At 43.3% G+C, this 20,892-nt stretch overlaps 2 long non-coding RNA genes across 6 annotated transcripts in view; one reads left to right on the forward strand and one right to left on the reverse strand.

The window, feature by feature from the left end:
* LOC125965010 (uncharacterized) overlaps positions 1 to 20,892 on the reverse strand; it is a 431,017-nt gene that overhangs the window by 189,488 nt on the left and 220,637 nt on the right. The window lies entirely within an intron of this gene.
* Positions 1 to 20,892, forward strand: part of LOC125965009 (uncharacterized) — a 455,232-nt gene that overhangs the window by 180,970 nt on the left and 253,370 nt on the right. For both annotated transcript variants that reach the window (XR_007478429.1, XR_007478430.1), the window contains exon 2: positions 14,773 to 14,844. This is a non-coding gene — a long non-coding RNA (uncharacterized LOC125965009). The remainder of the gene's footprint in view (positions 1 to 14,772; positions 14,845 to 20,892) is intronic.

The following is a 20,892-nucleotide window of genomic DNA, read 5'->3' on the forward strand; positions in this document are numbered from 1 at the left end:
AACTGCTAAAGGAACTTCTCTAGGCAAGAAACACAAGAGAAGGAAAAGACCTACAATAACGAACCCAAAACAATTAAGAAAATGGGAATAGGAACACACATATCGATAATTACCTTAAATGTAAATGGACTAAATGCTCCCACCAAAAGACACAGATTGGCTGAATGGATACAAAAACAAGACCCATATATTTGCTGTCTACAAGAGACCCATTTCAGACCTAGAGACACATACAGACTGAAAGTAAGGGGATGGAAAAAGGTATTTCATGCAAATGGAAACCAAAAGAAAGCTGGAGTAGCAATTCTCATATCAGACAAAATAGACTTTAAAATAAAGACTATTAGAAGAGACAAAGAAGGACACTACATAATGATCAAGGGATCGATCCAAGAGGAAGATATAACAATTGTAAATATTTATGCACCCAACATAGGTGCACCTCAATACATAAGGCAAATACTGACAACCATAAAAGGGGAAATCGACAGTAACACATTCATAGTAGGGGACTTTAACACCCCACTTTCACCAATGGACAGATCCTCCAAAATGAAAATAAATAAGGAAACACAAGCTTTAAATGATACATTAAACGAGATGGACTTAATTGATATTTATAGGACATTCCATCCAAAAACAACAGCATACATATTTTTCTCAACTGCTCATGGAACATTCTCCAGGATAGATCATATCTTGGGTCACAAATCAAGCCTTGGTAAATTTAAGAAAATTGAAATTGTATCAAGTATCTTTTCCAACCACAATGCTATGAGACTCGATATCAATTACAGGAGAAGATCTGTAAAAAATACAAACACATGGAGGCTAAACAATACACTACTTAATAACGAAGTGATCACTGAAGAAATCAAAGAGGAAATCAAAAAATACCTAGAAACAGATGACAATGGAGACATGACGACTCAAAATCTATGGGATGCATTAAAAGCAGTTCTAAGAGGGAAGTTTATAGCAATACAATCTTACCTTAAGAAACAGGAAACATCTCGAATAAACAACCTAACCTTGCACCTAAAGCAATTAGAGAAAGAAGAACAAAAAAACCCCAAAGTTAGCAGGAGGAAAGAAATCATAAAAATCAGATCAGAAATAAATGAAAAAGAAATGAAGGAAACGATAGCAAAGATCAATAAAACTAAAAGCTGGTTCTTTGAAAGGATAAACAAAATTGATAAACCATTAGCCAGACTCATCAAGAAAAAAAGGGAGAAGACTCAAATCAATAGAATTAGAAATGAAAAAGAAGTAACAACTGACACTGCAGAAATACAAAAGATCATGAGAGATTACTACAAGCAACTCTATGCCAATAAAATGGACAACCTGGAAGAAATGGACAAATTCTTAGAAATGCACAACCTACCAAGACTGAATCAGGAAGAAATAGAAAATATGAACAGACCAATTACAAGCTATAACAACCCTCAAGGAAGACTCCACAGCCTGGCTCTGAATTAACAGTTACTCTGTGGGAGGGAGACGCAAGAGGGAGAGGATATATGGGGATGTATGTATATATAGAGCTGATTCACTTTGTTATACAGCAGAAACTAACACACCATTGTAAAGCAGTTATACTCCAATAAAGATGTTTAAAAAAAAATGCTGGAAAGTGTGTGGAGAAAAGGAACCCTCTTCCACTATTGTTGGGAATATAAATTGATACAGTCACTATGGAGAACAATATGGAATTTCTTAAGAAACTAACAATAGAATTACCATATGATATAGCAATCCCAGTACTGGACATATACCCAGACAAAACCATAAATCAAAAAGAGACATTCACCGCAATGTTCATTGCATCACTATTTACGATATCGAGGTAATGGAAGCAACCTAAATGCCCACAGACAGACGAATGCATAAAGCTGTGGTACATATATAAAATGGAATATTACTAAGCCATGAAAAGGAATGAAATTGGGTCATTTGTAGAGACGTCGATGGATCTAGAGACTGTCATACAGAGTGAAGTAAGTCAGAAAGAGAAAAACAAATCTTGTATATTCATGCATATATGTGGAACCTAGAAAAACTGTACAGATTAACCATGTTGCAAGGCATAAATAGAGCAACAGATGTAGACAACAAACGTATGGACAACAAGGGGGGAAAGCTGTTGGGGGGGTGGTGGTGGGAGGAGTTGAGAGACTGGGATTGGCATGTATACATTTATATGTATAAAATAGATAACCAATAAGAACCTGCTGTATAAAAATATAAAATAAAATTCAAAATTAAAAAGAAATAAAATTTAAAAATAAAACAGAAAAAACAATTATTCCCTTCACATACATGTATTTATATGAATAAATTATTTCCATGCTTATATCTGTAAATACAAAAAAGAGGAATAAAATCTACCTTGAACCAAAAACGAAAAAGAGAAAAAAAACACAGAACCCACCAGTTACACAGAGGAAAACCGTATCAGGGCACTTGCTCCAGTTGTAAACAATTCTGAAGTTGGTCAGTGGTGGGGAATCGTCTCCCATTCAGCCAGCAGCCCCCACGCAACAAGCGTCCTCATTGCAAAGCTGGGGCACCGTGCCGAGGCATCTGTGAGTAAACGTGAGCTGAGCCCCAGGCCAGTTGCTGCTGAACTATTCCCACCCGTCCCAGGTAAAACACCTGAATATATACAAGGACTTGAAAGCCTAGAGGAAGGGCCATAGAGCCACACGAGTGACAGCATGCCGGCCGACTTGGTGCCTGCAGGCCAGCCAGGATGGTCCTGGCCCTGGGTGTTCTTCTGGAAGATTTCCATTTCCCTGCCTGAGATACTCGTCCTGTCCCTGCCCCCACTGCTTTTTTCCTTCCTCACCTCTGCCCACAGCCGTGGCCTATCACTCCCTCCCACCAGCCCAGCCCCGAGACTGCTGACAGGGCAGAGAAAATGGTGTCAGGCACGGCTGCAGGGGCTCTTGCTGCCTGGAGTGGTATTTATATTGATCTCAACCCAGGCACACCTGGGGAGGGCTGGCCAGCACGGTAAGGCTGCCCAGGTCAGCCAATCATCACCCCTCAGGGGCTCACAGTTGCAGAAAATGGAACTTGCTGAACCGGCCAGGTCCAAGGAACAGGTGTGGGCTCCTGAGAGTCAGGATAGACAAGGGGCTGCAGCTTTGGCTTGTTTTCTAATCATTTTATCTGGCCCATGAGTGGGAGACAACTTCAAGAAAACCCTCTCCTAATGAGAGGAACCCAGGAGTCAGGGAGAGGAGAGGTGGGTGGTGGTTGGAGACAGAGGCCTGGTGCCCCGGGTGCAGTGGAAGTCTCTGGAAGACCAGGTGGAGGGAGGCCGCACAGAGTGATGCCCAGGGTCACAGACTTGTCGCAGCTGCTGTTTGTTAGTTCAAGTCCTGCTCTGAGGTGCTCTGTGTCAGCTCTGAGCGACAGGTGAGCTGGGGGTGCTCTGCAATGAGGGCTATGTGCATGGTTCCTGTGTGCCCAGCCCTGCCACGGTACCTGCAAGGGTAGCTCTGTATCCTGGGAGAGGCCTGACCACGAGAGCCCTGTGGGCTGGGGTGGGGCTGGGGTACCTGCCCAGGTGAGCTCCATATTCTGGGATTGGTCTGACCACGAGAGCCCCATGGGCTGCTGGGGACCTGGTAAAGGATGTCAGGACAGTCAGTGAAGCCACCGAGGATATACCTCCAGTTGCTCCTAATTCCTACACCCTGCTGGTCATTCTACCAACCACCAGGACATGGTATTCTGTATTAGTCTTCAATGATGCCTTCTTTTGTATTCCATTAGTCCCAGAGTCACAAGAAATTTTGGCTTGTGAGTGGCAGGACTCAACATACAACTAAAACAATAATTCTGGGCCGTCTGGCCCCAAGGGTGCAAAAATTCCCACACCATCTTTGGGGAAAGCTTAGCTAAAGACCTAAAAGTTCTACCTCTGGAAAAGGAAACCCTCCTTCAATATGCAGATGACATTCTGATCGCCAGCCCTACTAAGGAGGCCTCTGAACTACCAAGCCAATAAAGGATAGAAGTTGTCCAAGAAAAAGCTCAAATATCACAGACTGCGGTGACCTGCCTGGGCTTCATTCTCACAGAAGGTCGGAGAAGCCCATCCCAGGAAAGGGAAGAAACCATTTTCAGCCTTACCCCTTTCTAAAACTAGAAGACAGCTTAGGGGTTCCTGGGGAGGCCAGGGTTTGCTGCTTCTGGATCCCTAACTAGAGTCTACTAGCTGGGCCTCTATATGAAACACTGAAAGGAAAAGATGATGATCCTTTTGAATAGAATCCAGAAGTGGCCTTTCAAGAATGGAAAGAGCAGTCAATTCAGATCCTTGCCCTGGAAATCCCTAATTTAGCTAAACCCTTTGACCTTTACATTCCCCGTGAAAGGTGAATCGCCATTGGAGAATTAGTGCAAAAACTGGGACCACTTGAAATGGAACAATGCAAGAATGCCATCCAGGTAGGATAAACTACGGTCACCAAGGGGCTTGGCCCACTGCCACATCTGGCCAAGATACTGGCGGTATCTAAAAACCTGGAAATCAGCAGCCCAAAAGGCCACCTCCCTCCTAAGGGAAAAGGACCCCACGTGGTGATCCTAACCACCAACCATGCCCTGAAGTTGCAGGGTTCGCTCCGTGGGCACACCGACCTCGAGTGAGGAGGCCCTCCAACTCCAACATCCAGAGAGATAACCGGGGGCAACAGGGCACCATGACGACTCGTGTGAACATCACTTGACCTGGAGTTTCTCTCATAAAACAACAAGAGTGTGTCCCAAAAGAGTAGACTACTGCTTGCAGGACTTACTGCACCCAGAGGGGAGCTAATAATCTTGGCGGGGGAACCGTATATCACACTGTCACCATAGAAAAGCCTACAGACACCGTGATGATGGTGGCCAATAAGACCGGCTGGACTCCTGTTTACTTCAAAAGGCTGTTGACTCAGTGGCCATCATGGTCCTTGATCACCACTGACCCTGGACTGTCTGGGAGTTGAGTGGGCAGGGCTCTGACACCTGGTGCTGTTTGTACGTTAATTCAGGGGCCTAATTGAAGAAAGCACAGACTACTGGTCAGAGCATCTAGGCTGGCAGAAACGGTCAGCCTAAGGTGGCCAAACAAATGTGGGGTGGGGTGAAACCGGCCACCACAGCGTCTCTGCACATCTCTTTCCTGGACCCTTAAAGGTCATTAGAATCTATAACACTTCCAATGCTGGTGCTCAGGTGGACGAGCAGGGAGGCAGGGGGCCTGGGGACAATCAACGTCACCTGGAGGCTGCTGGGGAGAAGCTCTGACCCTCACCCCCGGGTATGAGGGCTCCCAACTCAGCACTCAGCAGTTACAGAAGAAGGGTCTGCACCCTCAGCACTCCAAGAATGAGGAACGGGACAAAAGGCAGAGGAGGGGTTTGTCCCCAGCAAAGCCCATTAAAAATCCCTGGGAGATAAAAATAGAATCTGGGCAATAAAGTCAAGTCTAACCTTTTTTATCCTTTGTGCTTTGTCTAATTTCACGTGCTCCTAGGGTCCCGCATGCAGAGGTTCCACACCCGGCACTTCAGACCAGATTTCCTAGTGCAGAATGGCTGGGTCGACACCTCAGCTCCTGGGGCCCAGTGCAGACTCCGCGATATAGAGCCTGAGCTACAGCCAACCCGGCCCTCGAGAGCTCCGCCCCCTCCCTCCCACTGACTCTGACAGGATCTCTACACAGCAGCCCAGCCCACAGCCCACGGGGTAGTGCATGCTCTCACCTCTCCATTCTCTGATCAAAATATAAAGTTTCCTTTGCTTGTGAACCAAACTCAGTCTCGATCTGTTGGCCCCAATGACACTGGGCAGGGGGACACTTGTTGGGGTCCACTCTGGAGGATCAGTAACAGAAATTGAGACTATGGTAACTTCAATGAACAGATGTGTGAGCCAAACTGTAGTTAACATAGAACAGTGTATAAGGCTCGGGTAAAATAAGATGTTTCTAACACTTCCATTTGATATTTCCATCACTTTATTATAAGCAAGTTCAGTGAAAAGGTTTGTCTTATTTGTCAGGTCAATATTAGAGAAACGAAGTGATTTCTTTTCAAGGATGTACATCTAATAATCTTGGTTAAACCTTCAATCTTGTTTTAAATGCTTTTCCATTGAAAATGATACCTCTCTTTCAGCTCCCCCATTTCTGAGAAGTATAAAATCTTATAATTTATTATTACCAAAGGGGAAAGGTGGGAGGAGGCATAAATTAACAGTTTAGAATTAACACATACACACTGCTATGTATAAAATAGATCATCAACAAGGAACTACTGTATAGCACAGGGAACTACACTCAACATTTTGCAATAACCTATAAGGGGAAATAATCTGAAAAAAAATAGATATTTTTATTGACATCATCTATCAATGACAGTTAAAGTGTAACCTAAGGGAAGCTGGTGGTGAGTGCTTCTGACCCTGAAGACTTCAATCATCTAAAGTTTGGACTCTGCCTACTTCCCAAGACCCTTAATGAACATATGTGTAGCCGTAGCTTAAAAAATTCCCCAGTTTGGGTTTCGGGGAGACACTGATTTTGAAAAAGCCCTGGTGTTCTCCTTACATGAATGGGACTCTTCCTACTGCTAAAACATGTCTGTCACACCCAGAGGATGGTATACCGTCTGATCGGGAAGAGTTTGGAAAAGGCATCTCATCTCCTCATCTCCTGGTGCTCGGGTTCACCCCTCCAGCATCTTTACTAACAGTCTCCCCACTTGGAGATGTCAGCACTGTCAACATCCTGTTGCGTACAGTTTGGAATTTGTCCAGAGGATGAAGCGGAAGGATGAGGAACAATGAGAGACAAGTCCTAGGTGTTCAGACAGGCACATGTCACTCTAATTTCCAATCAGGAAGACGAATTGACCAAAGGCTAGGGTTGCCCATGGAAACAGTATAGGGCTTGAGGAAATCCCGCTGCTTTGTGGCCAGTTCCCATAAACACAAGTTGAACAATGGAACTCAGGGGCAGTAAAATTCACGAAACTGCATAGTTGAAAATATCCATCACCGAAAAATGTCTTGAGGAAAGTCAGAGAAAAGGACATGTAAGCAAGGGAGAATGGCAGGAAAGGGATTTGAGGAGGTAGAAAGGACTCGCCATTAAGCACAAGAAAAGGAGCTGAACATTGCCAACATTGCAGTTGGCCAAAAAGGGTGTATGCGTTTTTTTCTGTATATATTCAAGAAAAGGGCATACACTTTTTTAGCCAACCAAACAGGTGGGCACTGGAAGTCAATACTACAAAAGATATCACTTCGCATCAGTCAGAAGAGCCATCCTCATAAAGCGTAAACAACAGAAATGCAGGACAGAGCAAGGAGAAGAGGGAGCCCTGTGAGACTTATAGTGGAAATGTATATTGCCAACGGCCATTCTGGAGAAGTGTATTGTGTTTACTAAAGCATCTGAAAAATGAGCTACAGAGCATAGGGCACTTGCACTCATGGGCGTATATCTTGGGAAAAACAAAAATCGAGAGGACACAGGCACCCCAATGTTTACCCCCTCTCTGTTTAAAAGATCCTCGACTAGGATATAACTTAAATGTCTCTGGAGGGAAAAAATGGATAGAGATGTGGTACTTAGGTAGAGTGGAATATTATCCAGCCTGGAAATCAATGAAATATGGCCAGTTGTAACAACTCCGGAGGAGTTACGTATGATCATTCTAAGTGACAGAATTCAAAAAGAAAAAGACACATATCATAAGATATCACTTAAAGGTGGAATCCAAAATGGCTACACATGAAATAAATTACAAAACAAAAACATAGTCAAATATGTAGAAAACACGCATAAGGCTGCTAAACGGGAAAGGTGGGGAGGGGTGAGGCATCATCCAGGAGGTTGAAATTAGCAAAGATACCATTCCAAATACCAAACTGATAATCAACAAGGCCTACACGGTAGCTAAAAGAACTGCACTCAGCACACTCAAGTCACCGGAAAAGAATATATACGACTGGTAAGAATCTGAAAAAGAATTTATTGATGTCTCTCTGTACGTGAATCAAGTGGATGTACAGCAGCAAGAAACAGAGCTTTGAAAATCAGCTGTAACCAATATAGTAATAAATTGAAAAAAATAAACGACAGACAGAGAAAACCTCTTACAACTTTTCCTCAGGGACGGTGATGCAACATGGATTGAACACATCTAGACCCACAGCAGGATGAGACATAAGGCTGGAAACTGTTTGCGCTAAGAGAAATGTGAGGTTGGGTGAGGAAATGCACACCCTTTAAAGTAATACTACCTGGTACCCATTCAATGGGTCCCAAATCTGCAGGTTCAAGGGATCTTCCTACAGCTAAAACATGCATGGAAAACCCAGAGGACTGTACACCATGTGATCGGGAGATGTGTCTAAAATGCACCTCATTTATCCTCTCCTGGTGCTCCTGTTCACCATTCCAGCCACGTTACTTAGAATCTCCCCACTTGGAGAATCAGCACATTTAAACTTCTGTTTCACACATTTTGCAAATTGTGAGGAGGATGAACGGGAAGAGGGGGAACCAATGAGAGAATAGTTGTAGGGGTTTGGACGGGCACATATCACTCTACTTTCCCATTAAGAATAAGAATTAAAGAAAGGCTCAGCCTGTCTCGCCAGAGCCAAAATAGGGCCTGAAGCAATCCTGCGGGTTTGAGGCCAGCTCACAAAAGAGCAACTTAAAACATGGAGCTCAGGGTCACTGCAATTCACAAACCTGCAGAGTTATAAATGAAAACTAACGTCCAAAAATATGTTGAGGTAAGGCAAAGAAGAGGATCTGAATGCAAGACAGAATTGCAAGAAACAGATTTCAAGAGATAGATTGGACTCGTCTTTAACGCACATGAAAAGCGGCAGGATTTCGACAATGATGTAGTTGGCCCAAAAGGGCGTATGTGTTTTTTCCTGATTATATCCAGGAAAAAACGCAGACGCACTTTATGGGCAATGAAGCAAGCAAGCAATGCAAATGTGCACAACAAAGAAGTCTCATTTCCCACCGGTCAAAAGGGCCATCCTAAAAAATTGTAAAAACCAGAAATGCAGGACAGGCCATGGAGAACAGGGAGCCTTTATACGCTGATGGGCAGTGTGTGAACTGCCGAGAGCCACTCTGGAGAAGTGTATGGTGGTTCCTAAATCATCTAAAAAACAGAGCTACAGAGCATAGGACACTTCCAATCATGGGAGTATATCTAGGGAAGTCTAAAAATCAACAAGACACAAGCACACCACAGTTTAGGGCTACTCTGTTTACAATAATCTCAACTTCAGTACACCTTAAATATCCCAGGAAAGAGAACAATGGATAAAGAAGATGTGGTACTTATGTACAATGGAATATCTCTTCACCATGAAATCAATGTAATAAGGCTAGTAGAAAGATAAAGAGTGGATTTAGGTCCGATAATACTACTTGAAATAAGTCAAACAGAAAAAGAAACATATCATAAGATATCACTTATAGAGGGAGGGTAAATATGGCTGCACAAGAAATGAATTACAGAACAGAACAGTGTCTCACATTTAGAAAACACACTTATGTCAGCTTAAGGGGAAAGGAGAGGTGGGGTGATGCATAAAACCAGAGTTTGAAATTAGCACAGATACCGTTCAATAAACCAAATAGGTATTAGACAAGATCTACACCTTGCTCAATGAACTGGCCTCAACACACCCTATACACCGCAGAGAAATATATCTGAGTAATAAGAATCTTAAAACCCATGTATTGATATATCTCCATAAGGGAATCAAGTGTGTGCAGAGCGGCACAAACACAGCAGTGAAAATGAGCTAAACCCCATTATAGAAATAAATTTTAAAAACAAAACGCAGAAACAATGAAAGAGAGAAAAATTCTTACAAAATTCGCTCAGGGGCTGTGATGCAACCTGGATTGACCACATATAAACCCACAGCTGGATAAGACATAAGGCTGGACACTTGGGGCTGAGAGGATTGGTGAGCTTTGGTGAGCAACTGCCAAAAGTTTAATGCAATACTTCATGCTACTCATTCCAAGGGTCCCAACACTCCAGGTTGAAGGGAATCTTCCTACAGCTAAACCATGCTTGGGAAACCCAGCGACTGGTATACCACATGATCGGGAAAGGTTTCTAAAACGCACCTCATTTTTCCTCTCCTGGGGCTCCGGATTGACATTCCAGCCACTTTACTAACAACATCCCCACATGGAGAGTCAATGCCTTTAAGTTCTGGTATCGCACAGTCTGCAGTTAGTGTGGAGGATGAATGGGAATAGGGGGAACCAGTGAGAAACTAGCAATAGCGGTTTCAATGGGCACATGTCACTCTAATTTCACATCAGTAAGAAGAATAAACCAAAGGCACAGCAAGGTGCCCCAGAAGAAGAATAGGGGCTGAAGCAATCCTGCGGTGTTGCGGCCAGCTCACAGGAAAGCGAGTTGAAGAAAGGAGCTCAGGGGCACTGTAATTCACAAACCTGCAGAGTTATAAATGAATGGTATCATCCAAAAATATACTGAAGGAAGGCTGCCAAGAGGACTTGAAAGCAGGGCAGAATTGCAGGAAACCGATTTCAGGAGGTAGACAGGAATTGCATTTAAAGCAGAGGAAAAGAGGCAGAACGTCGACAATGATGCACTTGGTAAAAAAGGGCGTATGCGTTTTTTCCTGAATATATTCAGGAAAAAACGCATACGCACTTTTTGGCCAAGCAACCAAGCTTGCAAAGGAAATCTGCACTACAATGAATTCTCACTTCTCCCCAGTCAAAAGGGCCATCTGAAAAAAGTGTAAAATCCAGAGAGGCAGGACAGGCCATGGAGAACTGGGAGCCTTGTTATGCTGATGGGCAGGATGTAAATTGCAAACAGACACTCTGGAGAAGTGTATGGTGTTTCCTGAAACATCTAAAAAACAAAGCAACAGAGCCTAGGGCACTTCCACTTATGGCCCTATAGCTTAGGGAAATTAAAATCAAAAAGACATAGTCATCCCAAAGGTGACTGACGGCTTGGGACGGCTCTCTTTACAAGAACCTAGTTTACGGTACAAATTCAATATCACAGAAAGTGAAAAATGGATAAAGAAGTTGTGCTACATACGTACAATGCAATATCACTCAGCAAAGAAATCTATGTCATCAGGGCCGTAACAGCATAATGAGTGGATTCAGGTATGATGATTCTAACTGAAATAAGTCACACAGAAAAAGAAACATCATAAGATATCACTAACACACGGAATGTAAACTTGGCTACACAGGAACTGACTTACAGAACAGAACAGGGACTCAAATTTAGAAAACCAACTTATGCTTGCTTAAGGGGAAAGGTGAGTTGGGGAGCGGCATAAAACCAGAGATTGAAATGAGCACAGATAAAGTTCCCTAAGCCAAATATGTAATAGACCAGAGCTACTCCTTGCTCAACGAAATGGACTCAACACCCCATATTAAACGCCTAAGAATGTACCTGACTAGTAAGTATCTAAAAACCTAGGGATTGCTATGTCTCCGAAAGAGAATCAAGCATGTGTACAGGGGCATAAACGCAGCAGTGATAGGATTGGAGAGGTTCGGTGAGCAAATGAAGACCCTTTGAAGTCATATTGCATGGTACCCATTCCATGGGACTCAACTCTCCAGGTTTAAGGGATTCTTCCTTCAGCTAAAACATGCATGTGGAACCCAGAGTATGATTAACCGTGTGATCGGGACACATGTTCAAATATATCTCAGTTTCCGTCCCCTGGAACTCGGGTGCAACATTCCAGATGCTTTACTAACACTCTCCCGACTTGGAGAGTCAGTGCCTTTAACCTCATATTTGGCCCAGTTTGCAATCTCTGCGGAAGATGAACAGGAGTAGGGAGAGCCAATGAGAGACTAGCTGGAGGTGTCTGGACGGGCAAATTTAACTCTCATTTCCCACCAGGAAGAGGAATTATCCAAAGGCTCAGCGTGCCGTGCCAGAACCAGATTAGCGCCTGAAGCAATCCTGCGGAGTTGCGGCCAGCTCACAGGAAAGTGAGTTGAAGAAAGGAGCTCAGGGGCACTGTAATTCACAAACCTGCACGGTTATAAATGACAGCTATCATCCAAAAATATACTGAAGTAACGCTACCAAGAGGACTTGAAAGCGGGGCACAATTGCAGGAAACCGATTTCAGGAGGTAGACTGGAATTGCATTTAAAGCATAGGAAAAGAGGCAGAACGTCGACAATGATGCACTTTGCCAAAAAGGGCGAAGGCGTTTTTTCCTGAATATATTCAGAAAAAACGGATATGCCCTTTTTGGCCAACCAAGCAAGCTTGCTAAGGAAATCTGCACTACAATGAAGTCTCACTTCCCCCCGGTCAAAAGGGCCATCTGAAAAAAGTGTAAAATCCAGAAAGACAGGACAGGCCATGGAGAACTGAGAGCCTTGTTATGCTGATGGGCTGGAGGTAAATTGCCAACAGCCACTCGGGAGAAGTGTATTTGTTGCCTGAAACATCTAAAAATCAAAGCAACAGAGCTTAGGGCACTTCCACTTATGGTCCTATAACTCAGGGAAATTAAAATCAAAAAGACACAGCCACCCCAAAGTTGGGACGACTGTGTTTACAAGAACCTCGTTTACGGTACAAGTTCAATATCACAGAAAGTGAAAAATGGATAAAGAATTTGTGGTACTTACGTACAATGCAATATCACTCAGCAATGAAATCTATGTCATCAGGCCTGTAGCAGAATAATGAGTGGATTCAGGTATGATGATTCTAACTGAAATAAGTCACACAGAAAAAGAAACATCTTAAGATATCACTAATACACGGAATGTAAACTTGGCTACACAGGAACTGAATTCCAAACAGAACAGGGTCTCAATTTGAGAAAACCAACTTATGCTTGCTTAAGGGGAAAGGTGAGTTGGGGTGCTGCATAAAAGCAGAGATTGAAATGAGCACAGATAAAGTTCCTTAAGCCAAATATGGAATAGACAAGAGCTACTCCTTGCTCAATGAAATGGACTCAACACCCCGTATTGAACGCCTAGGAATGTACCTGACTAGTAAGTATCTTAAAACCTATGGATTGCTATGTCTCCGAAACAGAATAAAGCGTGTGTACAGGGGCATAAATGTAGCAGTGATAGGATTGGAGAGGTTTGGTGAGCAAATGAAGACCCTTTGAAGCCATATTGCATGGTACCCATTCCACGGGTCTCAAATCTACAGGTTTAAGGTATTCTTCCTTCAGCTAAAACATGCATGTGGAACCCAGAGTATGATCAACCGTGTGATCGGGAGACGTGTTCAAATATGTCTCAGTTTTCCTCCCCCGGTACTCGGGAGTAACATTCCAGACACTTTACTAACCGTCTCCCGACTTGGAGAGTCAGTGACTTTAACCTCCTGTTTGGCCCAGTTTGCAATTTCTGCGGAAGATGGACAGGAATAGGGAGAACCAATGAGAGACTAGCTGGAGGTGTCTGGACGGTCAAATTTAACTCTCATTTCCCACCAGGAAGAGGAATTAACCAAAGGCTCAGCGTGCTGTGCCGGAACCAGATTAGGGCCTGAAGCAATCCTGCGGTGTTGCGGCCAGCTCACAAGAAAGCGAGTTGAAGAAAGGAGCTCAGGGGTAATGTAATTCACAAACCTGCAGAGTTATAAATGACAGCTATCGTCCAAAAATATACTGAAGTAAGGCTGCCAACAGGACTTGAATGCGGGACAGAATTGGAGGAAACCGATTTCAGGAGGTAGACTGGAATTGCATTTAAAGCATAGGAAAAGAGGCAGAACGTCGACAATGATGCACTTTGCCAAAAAGAGCGTATGCGTTTTTTCCTGAATATATTCATGAAAAAACGCATACGCACTTTTTGGCCAACCAAGCAAGCTTGCAAAGGAAATCTGCACTACAATGAAGTCTCACTTCCCCCCGGTCAAAAGGGCCATCTGAAAAAAGTGTAAATCCAGAAAGGCAGGACAGGCCATGGAGAACTGGGAGCCTTGTTATGCTGATGGGCGGGATGTAAATTGCCAACAGCCACTCGGGAGAAGTGTATTGTGTTTCCTGAAACACCTAAAAAACAAAGGAACGGAGCCTAGGGCACTTCCACTTACTGTCCTATAGCTTAGGGAAATTAAAATCAAAACGACACAGCCACCCCAAAGTTTGGGACGGCTGTGTTTACAAGAACCTCGTTTACGGTACAAGTTCAATATTGCAGAAAGTGAAAAATGGATAAAGAAGTTGTGGTACTTACGTACAATGCAATATCACTCAGCAATTAAATCTATGTCATCAGGCCCGTAGCAGCATAATGAGTGGATTCAGGTATGATGATTCTAACTGAAATAAGTCACACAGAGAAAGAAACATTATAAGATATCACTAGTACACGGAATGTAAACTTGGCTACACAGGAACTGAATTACAAAACAGAACAGGGTCTCAAATTTAGAAAACCAACTTATGCTTGCTTAAGGGGAAAGGTGAGTTGGGGTGCTGCATAAAAGCAGAGATTGAAATGAGCACAGATAAAGTTCCTTAAGGCAAATATGGAATAGACAAGAGCTACTCCTTGCTCAACGAAATGGACTCAACACCCCATATTAAATGCCTAAGAATGTACCTGACTAGTAAGTTTCTTAAAACCTATGGATTGCTATGTCTCCGAAAGAAAAGCAAACGTGTGTACAGGGGCATAAACGCAGCAGTGATAACATTGGAGAGGTTCGGTGAGCAAATGAAGACCCTTTGAAGTCATATTGCATGGTACCCATTCCACGGGTTTCAACTCTCCAGGTTTAAGGTATTTTTCCTTCAGCTAAAACATGCATGTGGAACCCAGAGTATGATCAACCGTGTGATCGGGACACATGTTCAAATATGTCTCAGTTTTCGTCCCCTGGTACTCAGGTACAACATTCCAGACGCTTTACTAACACTCTCCCGACTTGGAGAGTCAGTGCCTTTAACCTCCTCTTTGGCCCAGTTTGCAATTTCTGCGGAAGATGAACAGGAATAGGGAGAACCAATGAGAGACTAGCTGGAGGTGCGTGGACGGGCAAATTTAACTCTCATTTCACACCAGGAAGAGGAATTAACCAAATGCTCAGCGTGCTGTGACGGAACCAGATTAGGGACTGAAGCAATCCAGCAGTGTTGCGGCCAGCTCACAGGAAAGCGAGTTGAAGAAAGGAGCTCAGGGGCACTGTAATTCACAAACCTGCAGAGTTATAAATGACAGCTATCGTCCAAAATTATACTGAAGTAAGGCTGCCAAGAGGACTTGAAAGCGGGGCAGAATTGCAGGAAACCGATTTCAGGAGGTAGACAGGAATTGCATTTAAAGCATAGGAAAAGAGGCAGAACGTCGACATTGATGCACTTGGCCAAAAAGGGCGTATGCGTTTTTTCCTGAATATATTCAGGAAAAAACGCATACGCACTTTTTGGCAAACCAAGCAAGCTTGCAAAGGAAATCTGCACTACAATGAAGTCTCACTTACCCCCGGTCTAAAGGGCCATCTATAAAATGTGTAAAATCCAGAAAGGCAGGACAGGCCATGGAGAACTGGGAGCCTTGTTATGCTGATGGGCGGGATGTAAATTGCCAACAGCCACTCGGGAGAAGTGTATGGTGTTTCCTGAAACACCTAAAAAACAAAGCAACAGAGCCTAGGGCACTTCCACTTATGGTCCTATAGCTTAGGGAAATTAAAATCAAAAAGACACAGCCACCCCAAAGTTTGGGACGGCTCTGTTTACAAGAACCTCGTTTACGGTACAAGTTCAATATCGCAGAAAGTGAAAAATGGATAAAGAAGTTGTGGTACTTACGTACAATGCAATATCACTCAGCAATGAAATCTATGTCATCAGGCCCGTAGCAGCATAATGAGTGGATTCAAGTATGATGATTCTAACTGAAATAAGTCACACAGAAAAAGAAACATCTTAAGATATCACTAATACACGGAATGTAAACTTGGCTACACAGGAACTGAATTCCAAAACAGAACAGGGTCTCAAATTGAGAAAACCAACTTATGCTTGCTTAAGGGGAAAGGTGAGTTGGGGTGCTGCATAAAACCAGAGATTGAAATGAGCACAGATAAAGTTCCTTAAGCCAAATATGGAATAGACAAGAGCTACTCCTTGCTCAACGAAATGGACTCAACACCCCATATTAAACGCCTAAGAATGTACCTGACTAGTAAGTATCTTAAAACCTAGGGATTGCTATGTCTCTGAAAGAGAATCAAGCGTGTGTACAGGGGCATAAACACAGCAGTTATAGGATTGGACAGGTTCGGTGAGCAAATGAAGACCCTTTCAATTCATATTGCATGGTACCCATTCCACGGGTCTCAACTCTCTAGGTTTAAGGTATTCTTCCTTCACCTAAAAGATGCATGTGGAACCCAGAGTATTATCAACCATGTGATTGGGAGACGTGTTTCAATATGTCTGAGTTTTCGTCCCCTGTTACTCGGGTGCAACATTCCAGACGCTTTACTAACACTCTCCCGACTTCGAGAGTCAGCGCCTTTAACCTCCTCTTTGGCCCAGTTTGCAATTTTTGTGGAAGATGAACAGGAAAGGGAGAACCAATGAGAGACTAGCTGGAGGTGTCTGGACGGGCAAATTTAACTCTCATTTCCCACCAGGAAGAGGAATTAACCAAAGGCTCAGCGTGCCGTGGCAGAACCAGATTAGAGCCTGAAGAAGTCCTGAGGAGTTGCGGGCAGCTCACAAGAAAGCGAGTTGAAGAAAGGAGCTCAGAGGCACTGTAATTCACAAACCTGCAGAGTTATAAATGACAGCTATCGTCCAAAAATATACTGAAGTAAGGCTGCCAAGAGGACTTCAAAGCGGTGCAGAATTGCAGTAAACCGATTGCAGGAGGTAGACTGGAATTGCATTTAAAGCATAGGATAAGGGGCAGAACGTTGACAATGATGCACTTGACCAAAAAGGGCATATGCGTTTTTTCCTGAATATATTCAGGAAAAAACGCATATGCACTTTTTGGCCAACCAAGCAAGCTTGCAAAGGAAATCTGCACTATAATGAAGTCTCACTTCCCCCTGGTCAAAAGGGCCATCTGAAAAAAGTGTAAAATCCAGAAAGGCAGGACAGGCCATGGAGAACTGGGAGCCTTGTTATGCTGATGGGCGGGATGTAAATTGCCAACAGCCACTGGGGAGAAGTGTATGGTGTTTCCTGAAACACCTAAAAAACAAAGCAACAGAGCATACGGCACTTCCACTTATGGTCCTATAGCTTAGGGAAATTAAAATCAAAAACACACAGCCACCCCAATGTTTGGGACGGCTCTGTTTACAAGAACCTCGTTTATGGTACAAGTTCAATATCGCAGAAAGTGAAAAATGGATAAAGAAGTTGTGGTACTTACGTACAATGCAATATCACTCAGCAATGAAATCTATGTCATCAGGCCCATAACAGCATAATGAGTGGATTCAGGTATGATGATTCTAACTGAAATAAGTCACACAGAAAAAGAAACATCATAAGATATCACTAATACACGGAATGTAAACTTCGCCACACAGAACTGAATTCCAAAACAGAACAGGGTCTCAAATTGAGAAAACCAACTTATGCTTGCTTAAGGGGAAAGGTGAGTTGGGGTGCTGCATAAAACCAGAGATTGAAATGAGCACAGATAAAGTTCCTTAAGCCAAATATGGAATAGACAAGAGCTACTCCTTGCTCAACGAAATGGACTCAACACCCCATATTAAACGCCTGAGAATGTACCTGACTCGTAAGTATCTTAAAACCTATGGATGTCTATGTCTCCAAAAGAGAATCAAGCGTGTTTACAGGGTCATAAATGCAGCAGTGATAACATTGGAGAGGTTCGGTGAGCAAATGAAGACCCTTTGAAGTCATATTGCATGGTACCCATTCCACGGGTCTCAACTCTCAAGGTTTAAGTTATTCTTCCTTCAGCTAAAACATGCATGTGGAACCCAGAGTATGATCAACCGTGTGATCCGGAGACATGTTCAAATATGTCTCAGTTTTCGTCCCCTGGTACTCGGGTGCAACATTCCAGACGCTTTACTAACACTCTCCCGACTTGGAGAGTCAGTGCCTTTAACATCCTCTTTGGCCCAGTTTGCAATTTCTGCGGAAGATGAACAGGAATAGGGAGAACCAATGAGAGACTAGGTGGAGGTGTGTGGACGGGCAAATTTAACTCTCATTTCCCACCAGGAAGAGGAATTAACCAAAGTCTCAGCGTGCCGTGCCGGAACCAGATTAGGGCCTGAAGCAATCCTGCGGTGTTGCGGCCAGCTCACAAGAAAGCCAGTTGAAGAAAGGAGCTCAGGTGCACTGTAATTCACAAACCTGCAGAGTTATAAATGACATCTATCGTCCAAAAATATACTGAAGTAAGGCTCACAAGAGGACTTGAAAGCTAGGCAGAATTGCAGGAAACCGATTTCAGGACGTAGAATGGAATTGCTTTGAAAACATAGGAAGAGAGGCAAAACCTCGACAATGATGCACTTGGGCAAAAAGGGCGTATGCATTTTTTCCTGAATATATACAGGAAAAAACGCACACGCACTTTTTTGCCAACCAAGCAAGCTTGCAAAGGAAATCTGCACTACAATGAAGTCTCACTTACCCCGGTCAAAAGGGCCATCTGAAAAAAGTGTAAAATCCACAAAGGCAGGACAGGCCATGGGGAACTTGGAGCCTTATTATGCAGATGGGCGGGATGTAAATTGCCAACAGCCACTCTGTAGAAGTGTATGGTGTTTCCTGAAATATCTAAAAAACAAAGCAACAGAGCCTAGGGCACTTCCACTTATGGTCCTATAGCTTAGGGAAATTAAAATCAAAAAGACACAGTCACCCCAAATGTTGGGACGGCTCTGTTTACAAGAACCTAGTTTACGGTACAAGTTCAATATCACAGAAAGTGAAAAATGGATAAAGAAGTTGTGGTACTTACGTACAATGTAATATCACTCAGCAATGAAATCTATGTCATGAGTCCCGTAGCAGCATAATGAGTGGATTCAGGTATGATGATTCTAACTGAAATAAGTCACACAGAAAAAGAAACATCATAAGATATCACTAACAAACGAAATGTAAACTTGGCTACAGAGGAACTGAATTACAGAACAGAACAGGGTCTCAAATTTATAAAACCAACTTATGCTTGCTTAAGGGGAAAGGTGAGTTGGGGTGCTGCATAAAACCAGAGATTGAAATGAGCACAGATGAAGTTCCCTAAGCCAAATATGAAATAGACAAGAGCTATTCCTTGCTCAACGAAATGGACTCAACACCCCATATTAAACGCCTAAGAATGTACCTGACTAGTAAGTATCTTAAAACCTAGGGATTCCTATGACTCCGAAAGAGAATCAAGCGTGTGTTCAGGGCCATAAACGCAGCAGTGATAGGACTGCAGAGGTTCAGTGAGCAAATGAAGACCCTTTGAAGTTATATTGCATGGTACCCATTCCACGGGTATCAACTCTCCAGGTTTAAGGTACTCTTCCTTCAGCTAAAACATGCATGTGGAACCCAGAGTATGATCAACCATGTGATCGGGAGACATGTTCAAATATGTCTCAGTTTTCGTCCCCTGGTACTCGGGTGCAACATTCCAGACGCTTTACTAACACTCTCCCGACTGGGAGAGTCAGTGCCTTTAACCTCCTGTTTGGCCCAGTTTGCAATTTCTGCGGAAGATGAACAGGAATAGGGAGAACCAATGAGAGACTAGCTGGAGGTGTCTGGACAGGCAAATTTAACTCTCATTTCCCACCAGGAAGACGAATTAACCAAAGGCTCAGCGTGCCGTGCCAAATCCAGATTAGGGCCGGAGGCAATGCTGCGGTGTTGCGGGCAGCTCACAAGCAAGCGAGTTGAAGAAAGGAGCTCAGGGGCACTATAATTCACAAACCTGCAGAGTTATAAATGACAGCTATCGTCCAAAAATATACTGAAGTAAGGCTGCCAAGAAGACTTGAAAGCGGTGCAGTATTGCAGGAAACTGATTTCAGGAGGTAGACTGGAATTGCATTTAAAGCATAGGAAAAGAGGCAGAACGTCGACAATGATGCACTTGGCCAAAAAGGGCATATGCATTTTTTCCTGAATATATTCAGGAAAAAACGCATACACCCTTCTTGGCCAACCAAGCAAGCTTGCAAAGAAATCTGCACTACAATGAAGTCTCCCTTCCCCCCGATCAAAAGGGCTATCTGAAAAACGTGTAAAATCCAGAAAGGCAGGACAGGCCATGGAGAACTGGGAGCCTTGTTATGCTGATGGGCGGGATGTAAATTGCCAACAGCCACTCGGGAGAAGTGTATGGTGTTTCCTGAAACACCTAAAAAACAAAGCAACAGAGCCTAGGGTACTTCCACTTATGGTCCTATAGCTTAGGGAAATTAAAATCAAAAAGACACAGTGACCCCAAATTTTGGGACGGCTCTGTTTACAAGAACCTCGTTTACGGTACAAGTTCAATATCGCAGAAAGTGAAAAATGGATAAAGAAATTGTGGTACTTACGTACAATGCAATATCACTCAGCAATGAAATCTATGTCTTCAGGCCCGTAGCAGCATAATGAGTGGATTCAGGTATGATGATTCTAACTGAAATAAGTCACAGAGAAAAAGAAACATCATAAGTTATCACTAAAACATGGAATGTAAACTTGGCTACACAGGAACTGAATTACAAAACAGAACAGGGTCTCAAATTCAGAAAACCAACTAATGCTTACTTAAGGGGAAAGGTGAGTAGTGGTGCTGCATAAAACCAGATTTTGAAATGAGCACAG

Source organism: Orcinus orca, chromosome 7, assembly GCF_937001465.1.
Source record: "Orcinus orca chromosome 7, mOrcOrc1.1, whole genome shotgun sequence".
Classification (NCBI taxonomy): domain Eukaryota; kingdom Metazoa; phylum Chordata; class Mammalia; order Artiodactyla; family Delphinidae; genus Orcinus; species Orcinus orca.